This window comes from Podarcis liolepis (genome assembly GCF_965112155.1).
Source record: "Podarcis liolepis genome assembly, chromosome: 5".
Taxonomy (NCBI): Eukaryota; Metazoa; Chordata; class Lepidosauria; order Squamata; family Lacertidae; genus Podarcis; species Podarcis liolepis.
The window spans coordinates 76,045,448-76,058,321 of NC_139556.1; the positions used below are offsets into that span (position 1 = coordinate 76,045,448).

The 12,874-nt window shown below is 42.4% G+C and overlaps 1 long non-coding RNA gene across 1 annotated transcript in view; it reads left to right on the plus strand.

The window, feature by feature from the left end:
* The first annotated feature begins 7,737 nt into the window (after window positions 1–7,737).
* The window catches only part of LOC310707490, a 30,193-nt gene continuing 25,056 nt past the window's right edge, over window positions 7,738–12,874 (plus strand). Inside the window, exon 1 of the long non-coding RNA XR_014526505.1 lies at window positions 7,738–7,924. This is a non-coding gene — a long non-coding RNA (uncharacterized lncRNA). The remainder of the gene's footprint in view (window positions 7,925–12,874) is intronic.

Sequence of the window (12,874 nt, forward strand, 5' to 3'; positions counted from 1 at the left end):
ATAGACAGACTGCTGAGCTAATATTTTCATAATAGTACAATTGCAGCTTGGGAAAAGAAGCAAATGCTATCTTAAGTCTGCAGCCCTATTCTTACTTGAGAGTAAGCTCCGTTCAGCCCAGTGGGACTTGATTTTCTTAATATTCAAGTTTGGGATTGGGCTGCAAATTAGCCAGTTTCATACAGTGAAGAAAGCAGCAAATGCTGCTGTTTATTTTCTAATGATAGTCCTTCATAAGAACTGAAATAATTACTATTGGCTCACCAACAGCGTGAGAAGAAATGCTATTGTGGCAGCTCTGCTTGTAAAACAGAGTTTTAAAAATAGTCCTAATGGAAAGCTTCTAGAGTTTGAACACATCTCTGGGGAAACTGAGTGGTGACTTCAAGAGTTAATTATCAACAACATGTATCTTAATTGAATTATCCTAACAGCAGAACTAAGTGCCTGTTACCACATCAGTATTCCAGGTATTAACAGGATCCCAAGCATTTTGTATGAGGCTGTTTGCCTCACTTCATTTCAATTCCACCTCCAGAGGTACCATTTGATTTCAGGCAATTAAGCCTGCAGTCCCATCTGCACTTATATTAATGGAATGTACAACTTAGCTTCTGAGAGTAGACATGCCTAAGATTGTGCTGCTAAATAGTTTTTTCCCACCCTGGTCACCTACTGTTCCATTAAGTGCCTCTCTTCTTCCATTGTATACATCCAGTTCTACCTTTGCCGACCTGGTGCCTTCCTGATGCTATGGACCACTGCTCCCATCAGCTGTGGGAGTTGAAGTTCAAAACATCTGGAGGGCACCAGGTTGGTGAACGCTGTGCTGATTCACGGCTGATGGATGCACTCTGTATCCATAAGCACTGAGATTAAGGAGGTGAGCTCCCTCTACTGGGATTGTGGTGCCTTTCTGCGCTCACTGCCATAAGGAGAGGATGGCGGCTACTCCTCTGAGGGCATTGCCTTGAAGAAAGAAGTCCTGCTGAGTCAAGTGCTAAGGGACTTGGAATACTGGTTTCTGGCTTCCTTCTGCCAGCGGTTCTGCCTCCTCCCTAAGACCAAATCTCATTCACCTTTCTTTGCCAGGAACAGGTGCTGCATTGTTGGGAAAAATGAGTTTATTCTCGAGAGCACGATAAAAAGCATTCACACAGCATATTATGTCCGAAACGCCATTTCAACCTACCATTCGGAAATGTACTTCTGATCCTCAAATAGTTTCCTCCCCGCATCCTGTTCAAATGCTCTCCACCAGAGAGATTTTAGATGTGATACATTTGCTGTAGAAAGCTAAGATCATCTCTAGGGGGAAAGGGGGGGGGGCAGGAAACAACAGCACCAGGTAGGACAGGTTTAACTAGGTGGCATTGGATTTTGAGTTTTATCACTGAAGTGTATTAGAAAAGGATATAGATAACATGGATAAGTGAAAGCATTTTGTGTATTTATTTATAACATACCTATCTTTCAGGCTCTTGTCAAGGCAGGTAGTAACTTTGCTTCCTTATTGCATGCAGCCTGGTGTAATTCCTGTTTGGCTTATGGGAATCTGGTGTGGAGGGATAGTAACTTGCCCAAGGCTTATTGGAACATAACTGTTATGAGTTGGTGGTGGGGTAGGCTGTATGTCTGAGACCCTTCTAATTCCTGGGTCCAGCATGGATTCAATTCCTGGAATAGCCAGGCTAGCTTCCTGGTGAAGTGATGGCCTTCTAAGTATGGACTATTATGGTAACAAAGGAAGTGGCTCTTTGCCCGACAGAAAGTGAGCGGCCTGGTCCCTCAACTCACTGGTCAAGACAAAGGCCAGAGTGGAGAGTTGAGTTATGTGAGCTAAAAGCTGGAAGCAAAGGCAGCAGGCTGGGAAGACCAAGAGTCAGAGCCATGCCTGATTTCTGCTGGAATTCAAGGCTGTGGCCATGGGAGAATCAAGACCTTATTGGGAAGTTAATGCTGTGAACCCCTCCATGGTAGGCTCAGGTGTCTATGTGTGTAAAGAAACCATATATCCTAAAGATACCACAGATTCCGCTGTCCCTCATTCCAAGGAAACATGGACCCTGGGTAAGTGTCTGGAACCCCTGGAATCCTGCACCACTCAGGGATTGGGGTATAACAATATGAGGGTGTCTTATACTCAGCCTACCCATTGGTTCTTGCTCAGTCATGTCTAGTGTGACTTCCATCAGCTCCTTAATGTTTCAAGAAATAGACTTTCCCCATGCTTAAAGGGTAAAGGTAAAGGGACCCCTGACCATTAGATCCAGTCGTGACCGACTCTGGGGTTGTGGCGCTCATCTCGCTTTACTGGCCGAGGGAGCTGGCGTACAGCTTCTGGGTCATGTGTCCAGCATGACTAAGCCGCTTCTGGCGAACCAGAGCCGTGCACAGAAACGCCGTTTACCTTCCCGCCAGAGTGGTACCTATTTATCTACTTGCACTTTGATGTGCTTTTGAACTGCTAGGTTGGCAGGAGCAGGGACCGAGCAATGGGAGCTCACCCCGTCACGGGGATTTGAACCGCTGAACTTCTGATCGGCAAGTCCTAGGCTCTGTGGTTTAACCCACAGCGCGTCCCTTTTTTCCCATGCTTACTGCTGGGGAAATCTGTAACTAGAGACCACAATTTCTTCTGCATGCAAAGGATGGGCTCTGTGATAGATCTAGAAGTGTTCCTTCTATATATATATATATATATATATATATATATATTTGTTTTCGTAGATTTTCACGGGTACAGGAATGCAGGTTTTGGTGTCCTCGGGTGTCTTCCCGTGTAAAAGTTGGGGTGTCTAGGCGACGTTTCGACGAGGTCTCACTCGTCATCTTCAGGCTGGTGCTTTCGGCTTCTTGTCATCTTCTTGTCTCACTCGTCATCTTCAGGCTGGTGCTTTCGGCTTCTTGTTCCAGTAACAAGAAGCCGAAAGCACCAGCCTGAAGATGACGAGTGAGACCTCGTCGAAACGTCGCCTAGACACCCCAACTTTTACACGGGAAGACACCCGAGGACACCAAAACCTGCATATATATATATATATATATATGCATATATATATATATGCATGCCCTGCTATCTGTCTGCTTTCCTCCAACTAACTAGACTAGAGAATAGTGTACATCATTTACTTTGTGCACCTGTGATAATGTTGCAATTATTTCAGGTGCTCCTGAAAGTGAGAGATAAATGCTATTGGCATAAGCCATATGATGTAGGATTTAGATCAAATTATCCTATATCTCTCTATATGACACTGTGGCATGCATGCACAACTATGCACAGATAGTAAACAGTAATAATGCCTCCATTACTGCAGTGTGAGCATCTCCATAAGTGAAAAGCATAGCAGCATTTGCTTTTATTGTCTTTTTTTTAAAAAAAAAACATGATACAAACTCATAAAGAGATGCTTTCTTTTACAAGGGATAGTCAGTGAAACTCTCATTAGGGCTTATCAGCAAACCAAAGCTGGTGACTGCCTCTTTCTTCTGCAGCAAGCATGATTTAAACAGCTGTCCTAATGACTGAAAAAGGAGGTATAAATTTAAATCAGGTGGGGAACCTGTGGCCCTCCAGATGTTGCTGGACCTCAACTCCCATTGTCTCTGAACATTGGCCATCTTGGCTGGGGCTGATGGGAGCTGGAATCCAATAACACCTGGAAGGCGCAAGTTGCCCACCCCTGATTCAAATTGACACATGTTGTAACCAGACGTCCCCAGACTTTCATTACATCCACTGAACTCAGTGGGACTTCAGTCAGTCATGATTTCAGTGGGTCAACTCTAAGCATCCAGATGCTGAACTCCAGCTCCCATCAGCACCACCTTGCCCTTGCAACAGGGCTGATGGAGTTGTAGTCCAATAACATCTGGGAGGTTGCAGTCTTACATAATTTGCTTTCTCCCTGTTAGTTGGTATGAAGGCTGGGGGTTATCAAATGTGATTGGATATACGGTACTGCTCACATCTAATATTATTGACTACAAGAGGCCAGTAACTTCCACATTTTTATTAAGTGGGCTTACCATGACTGTTGCCTTTGTTCCAGCTCCCAAGACATGATTTCAGCCGTACAAGTATCCTTGTGTAGTATTGTCTTCCATATCTTGATTTATTTCCCAGCATATGATTTGTGAATTACTACTATGCTATGACACACAAGACATAACTGCTAGGCTGGATGGCTGGGGAGAAGCTCTTTTGTTCCAGACCTTGCTTTATTTTTTCCTGTATGTTCTATAATGTGAGAGATCTTTACCATGTGCTTAAACCTTTGTTGTTGCAAAATGCACATATGCAAATTGAGGAGTAGCTCTGTAAACTTTTTGCAACGAAAAACAGCAGAGCCTTGTGTGATGTTAAAGACAAACAATCTTAGGATGGAATAAAGTTTCATGGACTACAGTCCAGTTCATCGGATATATGAAGTATTATCCTGTGATATAGGTGTATATATATCCATAGCTGGAGTGGGGCATTGTAAACAGTGAGATCAGGAAAACAATGAAATGCAGAAAACTACAAATGACATTAGAAAAAAATAGCCTTTCACGCACAAAAAACACAATTGTGTTGATAACACACACATCATAGCATTGGGAAGCCAATTAATACATGTAGCATGACAAAAACAAACAAACAAACCACCATCATGCCAATACAATCCACAAGTGATAGAATTAAACATCTTGCAGTTCAGCGTTTTCACATTGTAATAGTCCATGAAAGCTTGTGCTAAATCTGTTAGATGTCATTAGGCACTTTATTGTTTTTAATGATTCGTTCAGGCTGTTGCTATTTGGTTGCATAATGTGGGAATGTGTGGGTGTCCTGATAATGAGTGCAAAGGAAATGGCTGCTTGGATCATAAGAACAGTACAGGCCAGAAATCTTTCTATCCCTGGAGCTTAGGAGAAAGATCCCTCCAAGCGAACAATGGGCTTCTTTAATCTCTGCTTTGATCATCAAGGAAAAGGAAGGCTCTGGTTTGCCTGCAGCAATCTTCGAACTCAACAGTTCCATACTGAAGGGCTCTTATTTCCACTTCCTTGTAAGGAAAGGGGTGTATAGCTAGCCTAAAGCTATGCACTCCCCCCCCCCCTTTTCTGAGCAGTGTGTGAAAATTCCCACACTGAAGTTACTGAATTTCTTTCCAAGTATTGGAACAGTAGCAGAAAGGCAGCTTTGAAGAATAAAGAACTTTATTAGATAAATAAATGATAAATGAATTAAAGACACACTTTTATTTGAATCTGGGATACTGTTTTTTGTTAAAGGAGAACAATAGCCCTACCCTTCTTGTGGTGAACGAATCTAGTTCCATTTGTGCATTGTGACCCATTACCTAAGAAAGGTTGCACTTGGGGGAAATGGTTCATAGGCGTTGTTGGCATCCGTCTGTCTCAATCGACAATGCAGTGCACATCTGGGGGTGAAGTCAAAGCATTAGCAGCACCAAAGTGACCTCCCTGGGGCAGGGTGTATGGAGGTCCTGGGCTGCCCAGATGACAATGCCTGACTCTCGGCCTTGCTGATGTGGTCCAAAGGAAAGGAGAGCAATACATTTGGCACCAGCTTGGCTGCAGGAGTTGCCAGAAGGTGTACAATGAGCCATCGAACTGTCTTAGGGACTCAACTCCAGATTTGTGTAGGGTTAGCTTTTTCTTCTCCCACAGATATCCCACAAGGCAGTGGAGGTTTAGGACCAGAGTTTTCTTTCTCCTAGGTGGGCTACCTTCTCAGGTTGGCGAGCCCCATCTGCCACTCACTTCCTTCTACAGCACGTGCAGAAACCGCCTTCTTGACCATTGGACCCATAGTTGGTCTTGACGGAATCTGCTAGAGCCTATCTTTGTATGCAAGGGAAGTCACCAAGGTTTTGACACCCATTGACTACCCTCACCTGGTTTAGCCAGCCTGTCAAAGCAGTTCCCCAGGGTGTGGATGCTGTCGCATGCTGAAAGCTTCTAGGGGCCACAGGTGAGAGCTGAGCACAGAGTGGGGACCAAAGGTGAATGAAGTACCCAAGAAGGAGCATGGCGTGTCCCCCACAGAGGTACTACCCCATACAGCCCTCAGGGGTGGGTTACAACAATTAAAAACCACAACACATTATTACAATCAATTGGGTGAGTCTAGAAATCATAGAATCATAGAACTGTAGAGTTCGAAGGGACTTCAAGGGCCACCTAGCTTAACCCCCTGCAATGCTGGAATCTCAGTGAAACCATCCATTACAGATGGCCATCCAACCTCTGCTTAAAAACCTCAAATGAAATAAAAAAAACTTCAATAATGACTATGCTGTCAAGGGATACCCACCCAACAGGAGTTAAACACCAGATGTGCACACAGTGGCTTTCTATACTTGGCTTGTATATGAGGTCTGGCTACTTTTTGCTTGATAAGTTCACTAATTACTGTATTTTTCGCTCTACAAGACGCACTTTTCCCTCCTAAAAAGTAAGGGGAAATGTGTGTGCGTCTGATGGAGCGAATGCAGGCGGGAGGCTCTGCTCAGCGCTCCCTTTAAAGAGCTGTGTGGAGTGTGTGCGCGGCTCTTGGGGGCTTTTCCCCGAGGAGGGAGAAGGGCTGCCCTTCTTCCTCCTCGTGGAAAAGCCCCCAAGAGCTGCACACACACTCCGTGTGCTCTTTAAAGGGACTGCGGCTCTTGGGGGAGCCTTAGCCGTGCGTCTTATGGTCTGGTGCGTATTATAGAGCGAGAAATATGGTTCTCCACACAGAAAGAGTTCAGGTGTCTAAGTGTGATGTGAAACTTAGTTTTAGAGTCTGTTCCTGTCATCACTGTTTTTAAACTTGTTTAAATAAAATTTATACTGCACTTATTTTTTAAAAAGGAAGAAAAATGGACCCTGGGGAATCGGCCACATAGAAGAAGCCACATCTGATCTGGTGCTCTCATCTGGGTTATGCGAACACCACTCCCTGACCACAATTCCCATGTGTGCAATGGCTGAGGAAGTCATCATTTCCCCCCATACAGCTGCACCCCTTGAGCCATTTGGGTGGCTCCTTGTGGAAAAAATTACAAATATCTGAACCAACCCTGTAAGCATGTGTTTATGGTGGGCGGTATTTTGTTATAGTTTCTGTCCACAAAATTATATTATATGTATATAATGAAAATTATAGCAGAACTTGTAAAAGGATTGGATGTTTGATGACTGCAGTGCTCAGAACGGGAGGAAAAGGTTCTGTTGACAGAGTATTTCTAAGTAGTCCTAGCAAGCTTAGCAATGTAACAAGACAGTTTATCATAATTAAGAAGCAAGAACGCCTAGATGTACATTTTTTAAGGCTGGGAAAAATAAAAGAGACAGGGATACTACAGAGACAGAATTCAGTAACTACCCATAGAACATCTGCTGTAAAATAAAAATATAGATTCTGCCTAAAAAACAAGGTGATTTAGATTTTCTTTCTTTCTTTCTTTCTTTCTTTCTTTCTTTCTTTCTTTCTTTCTGAGCAGATTCTGTAAATCAATCCTCGGATGAATGCCAAAATATAAATTTACTAAAGAAACAAAATTAATTATTGTTTTCCCTAGCACAATGAGCCATGTCACTAACCCAGAAATCTACCAAGTGGAAAACAATACTATGCATTGTCTCCAGCTAATTGTTTAAGTAGGGCAAATATTTTTTCTCCCTCTCTCATAATACTAGAATGCCGGGTCATCCAATGAAGCGGAACGTTGGAAGATTCAGCAGAGACAATAGAAAAGTACTTCACATGGTATACTGTGGAATTTTCTCCCACGCGATGTAGTGATGCCCACCCACCACCCTGGGTGGCTTGAAGAGACGATAAGACTATTGTAGACATGATGGCTATGTTCTTATCACCTTGTTGGAAGCAGAATGCCTCTGCCTGCTGCCTGCTGGGAATCACATTTGGGTGAGTGCTGTTGCATTAAGGTCCAGCTTGCAGATTTTCCAAAGTCGGCCTCTGTGAGAAGAAGATTCTGGACTAGATGGGCTCTTGGCTTGATCCAGCAAAAGCTCTTCTTACATTCTTAATGTATTTTGTGCCTGAATTCCTGTCCCTTGATAAAATAAATAATAATAATAATAATAATAATAATAATAATAATAATAATAATAAATTTATTTATACCCAGCCCATCTGGCTGGGTTTCCCTAGCCACTCTGGGCGGCTTCCAGCAAAATATTTAAATACAATAATTCAACAGATATTAAAAGCTTCCCAAAACAGGGCTGCCTTCAGATGTCTTCTAAAAGTCAGATAGTTGTTTATTTCCTTGACATCTGACGGCAGAACGTTCCACAGGGTGGGTGCCACTACCGAGAAGGCCCTCTGCCTGGTTCTCTGTAACTTCAATTCTTGCAGTGAGGGAAGTGCCAGAAGGCCCTCGAAGCTGGACCTCAGGGTCCAGGCAGAATGATGGGGGTGAAGACGCTCCTTCAGGTATACTTTGAACAACCATGTTAGGGAAAGCTTCAGCTGCTGATTTCCTAGTCACCCAGCTATTAAGACATTCAAGCCTCAACATGAACCTCCTCTTCTCCAGGTGCTGTAAAGGAGTAATCTATATGATGCAAAAGTGTGTCGCGTGTGAAACTTCACTAACTAGATCTGTATTGCGGAACTCATTGCCTCTGTATATTAAACAGGCACTCTCTGTGTTTAGTTTTAGATGCCAGCTTAAAATGTTTATATTTCAGATGCTTACTGAGCCCTCTCCCAGTTTCGTGTTCTTCTGCCCTTTTTTTTTTACTTTTGTTTTCACACACACCACTTTGAGACGACTTGTTTCCTTGTTTGAGCAGTAGAGAGATAGGTGTAAATATACAAATAAAGCAAGCAGGGCCCCCTCCCCGCAGCAAATTAAACTCTCTTCCAGCCCTCATGGGATGAATCTTGTTTTTTAAAACCTGATGTCAAATGAGGTTGCTAGCATTTTAGTTAATTTATGAATGCTTCTTTTTTAAATGTACTGTTTTTATTACAGAGTAAACAGCAGTTTGCTGTAATAAATATGTGTCCTGGCAACGTAAGAGTTTCTCACCCGAAGAGGAGATTCTGTGGATTAAATTCTTAGTCATGTTTCCTTTTATTTACAAATTGCATATACCCAGGCTTAAATTCTAGATTCCCACACCCACTTTTGCAGCCCAAACATGGGAAGACAACAAATGTTTGCTGTGACATCCCTAAGAACCTTAGGAAAGTTCTTGGAACAAAGACACACTATGCCCATCAAATTAGGCGGATATCTAATTGTTTCAGCTTTACCAATGGCACTAGATTCACTCTCAAATATCCCAGTGAATCAGATGCTGCCATCACTGAGTTTAAGAACAGCAGGACTCTGAAGGATCATGGGGCAAGATCTAGTTGGCGGACTGACTTACGATTCTGCCAGCTTCCAATCTCTGTCCCTCCAACTCCAAAAGTTAGAAAGTTAGCACACTTTCTAAGTAACTTAGCGGAGAATGAAAGCATTAATATGGGGTGAGATAAACTTAGCCAGAATTCTGCCCACCCCCCTAGCAAAAATCAGAACATGCTTAATTAACCAAACAGTTAGGCTTATTAACAAAATACACCAAACATACTTCTCAGTTATAATTTCTAATACTGGCCCTGCCTGATCTACTATGGGGGGTAAGTTACCGCTTACATGGTACCATAAGCACCATAGCAGAGGACAATACAGTGGTACCTCGGGTTACATACGCTTCAGGTTACATACGCTTCAGGTTACAGACTCTGCTAACCCAGAAATATTACCTCGGGTTAAGAACTTTGCTTCAGGATGAGAACAGAAATCGTGCTCTGGCGGCGTGGCAGCAGCGGGAGGCCCCATTAGCTAAAGTGGTGCTTCAGGGTAAGAACAGTTTCAGGTTAAGAACAGACCTCCAGAATGAATTAAGTTCTTAACCCGAGGTACCACTGTATACGGAAACAGAAATGACTCTCTCTCTCTCTACCTTCCTGGCAGAAAATGTGGCATAGAATCCTGGGAACAAAGTTTGCTAATTCCAAACTGAATACCATTAGCAAGAGGCTAATAATAATAATACATACCGGTATATACAGAAGTATGCAGAGGATTGCCTGAAAAATGAACCAAACAAGCCTGCTTTAGCATATAGAGCAGGAATGTGAAACAGAGCCTGTGTACACATGGCTTTTTATTCTAGAGTCAATGGAGATTACTTGTTTTTTTCTATGCTTTCACATAATCCAGATTTATTGCATATTTTTTTGCCCCCAAAAGGTCTTCTTCTCAAGGTCACTGCAGATTGACTCTGCATAATCCTGCAGTGTCACCATTTGAAAACAGATGAAATCAGTTGTGGGTGGTCCCAGAAAGGGAGAAAGTATCCACACCTGTCTAATGACATCGTGGGTGAGCATGCGCCAACATTGCAATCACCACATCCTCCTTCATTTGCTTGGGCATGTCCAGGGAGGTAAAGGCGTGGATCAAGGGCATATCAAACACATTGTCATATACATACCATAGCAGGAGGGCAGGAACTAGAATCAAACAAGATTGAAAACAGCTTGTGGAGTATGAGCATGAATGAGTATGACTGAGGAAAAACTACATTTTTGTCTTACAAACAGGTTAGTGTGTATGCAGCCCAAGCTCACCCAAGATCCCCCATAGATAGGATGACTAGGATTGAAATAAAGATCAGATATAGAATTACCGATCATATGAAATTTCATTATTTTTACCTGTTGCATGTTGCATCTTTGCAAAAATTCGCTCACAACACCTCCCCTCCGGGAAGAGGAGAGGCTTTGTCATTAACCCTTCATAGTGATGTAGTCCACTGAATGGGACTGCATTGGTGCAGGTGAATAAAAATTGCCTGGCAGAGATGCCCACTTGCAATCCTATTCCCATTTACCAGGGACTAAGTCTCACTGGAACATTATCATCATGGCTAACGGTTCTACTGCCTGCTTCTATTCTTAATTATGAATTGGCAGTGAAGGGGCTTTTCCTCGGCAGCAGCAAGCAGGAGGGATCCAGCAGTAGCTAATTTTGAGGGAATAGTCCAAGATCACATGATGAAATTACACTTTGAAAGCAAAGAAGGCTCTCTCCCGTAATGCTGGCATCCCATAATGCTGGCAGAATGGGAAAACCTTTGGAATACAACTATGAATTTTACGGCGTGTTACAATATTAAAGAGAACATGTTAAAGATGCAGTATAGATGGTATCTTACGCCGTCAAGACTTTCCAGGATGTATAAAAATATCACGAGTAACTGTTGGAGGTGTGGGGAAAGTAATGGAGATATGTACCACATGTGGTGGATGTGTAGGAAAATAAGAGAATTATGGGGCCTCGTCTATGATGAGCTGAAAAAAATCCTTGGAACAACCTTTTTTTAAAAAGCCAGAAGCGTTTTGGTTAAGCATCGTTGGTAAAGATATCCTGAAAAGCTTAAGAGAAATATTTCTATATGCTACGGCAGTGGCCGGAATACTAGTAGCAAAGAACTGGAAAGGGGAAAATGTTCTGACTATAATGGATTGGCAGAATAAGTTGCTAGAATATGTGGAAAAGGCGCAATTGACCGACAGCCTAAGGGGCAGTTCAAGACAAGAATTTGCACAAAAATGGGATAAATGCAAGAGATATGTACAAAAATATACCAATGGTTTTTCGTCTATGGCCGCATTTGAATGACCTTGGATAAAGAAATATAGGAGAAATAAGATCAATGGTACAAATTGTTATAAGAATGTATTAGAGAATATATAAAGAATAGATTAATAATGGTAGGTACATTCACTATTAGAATAAAAGCATACAACGGGAATTGACAGGAAGTCCAAAGTTTTTATGATTTTTTTCGTTAATAATTTTTATTAATATTTTTTGTTAATAACTGCATAAAAAGTAGCATAAACACAGCTGAAGCTTAAGGTTTATAACTATGTAAGAAAAGACAAGTATATGTTTGTGTGTGTGTGTATATGATTGAAATCTCAATTTACTCTATGAAATGTACTATATATATGTAATGTATTGTAAGACTACAGTGGTGCCCCGCAAGACGAATGCCTCGCAAGACGAAAAACTCGCTAGACGAAAGGGTTTTGTGGTTTTTGAGCTGCTTCGCAAGACGATTTTCCCTATGGGCTTGCTTCGCAAGACGAAAACGTCTTGCAAGTTTGTTTCCTTTTTCTTAACACCGTTAATACAGTTGCGACTTGACTTCGAGGAGCAACTCATAGAACACGGTGTGGTAGCCTTTTTTGAGGTTTTTGGTGATTTTTGAAGCTTTTCCAAAACTTTTCCGACACCGTGCTTCGCAAGACGAAAAATTTGCTAGACGACAAAACTCGCGGAACGAATTAATTTCGTCTTGCGAGGCACCACTGTATTAATAAAGCTTGTTACATTGCAAAAAAGCAAGAAAGCAAGAAAGCAAAGAAGGCTCTCACTAGCTGGTATAAGCTAGTGAGCGGAATAAGGGCCACTTCACAAAATGGAACAGAATGTTTAATTACACCGATTCTACAATCTTAAGCATAGTCACTGGGGAACTAGGGCCATTGCAATAATTCAGGTGAGTTTTGTTGCAGTATAGCACTAAAACTGTGATGTCCACCAGTACACAGTAGAAAAGTATCAATAAATTAAATCAATTAAGGAGTATATGGGGTGTTAGGGGAGGGGTAGTTCCTACCTTGCACTCAGCTCTCACCTGCGGCTCCTAGAAGCTGTCAGCATGCAACAGCAGCCACTCGCTGACTAAACCAGGTGAGGGTAGCTGATGGGCCTCAAACCCTTGGTGAGATAAGGACTTTGCCTATATGTGAAGACAGGCTTTAGTGGATTGAGTTGACAAC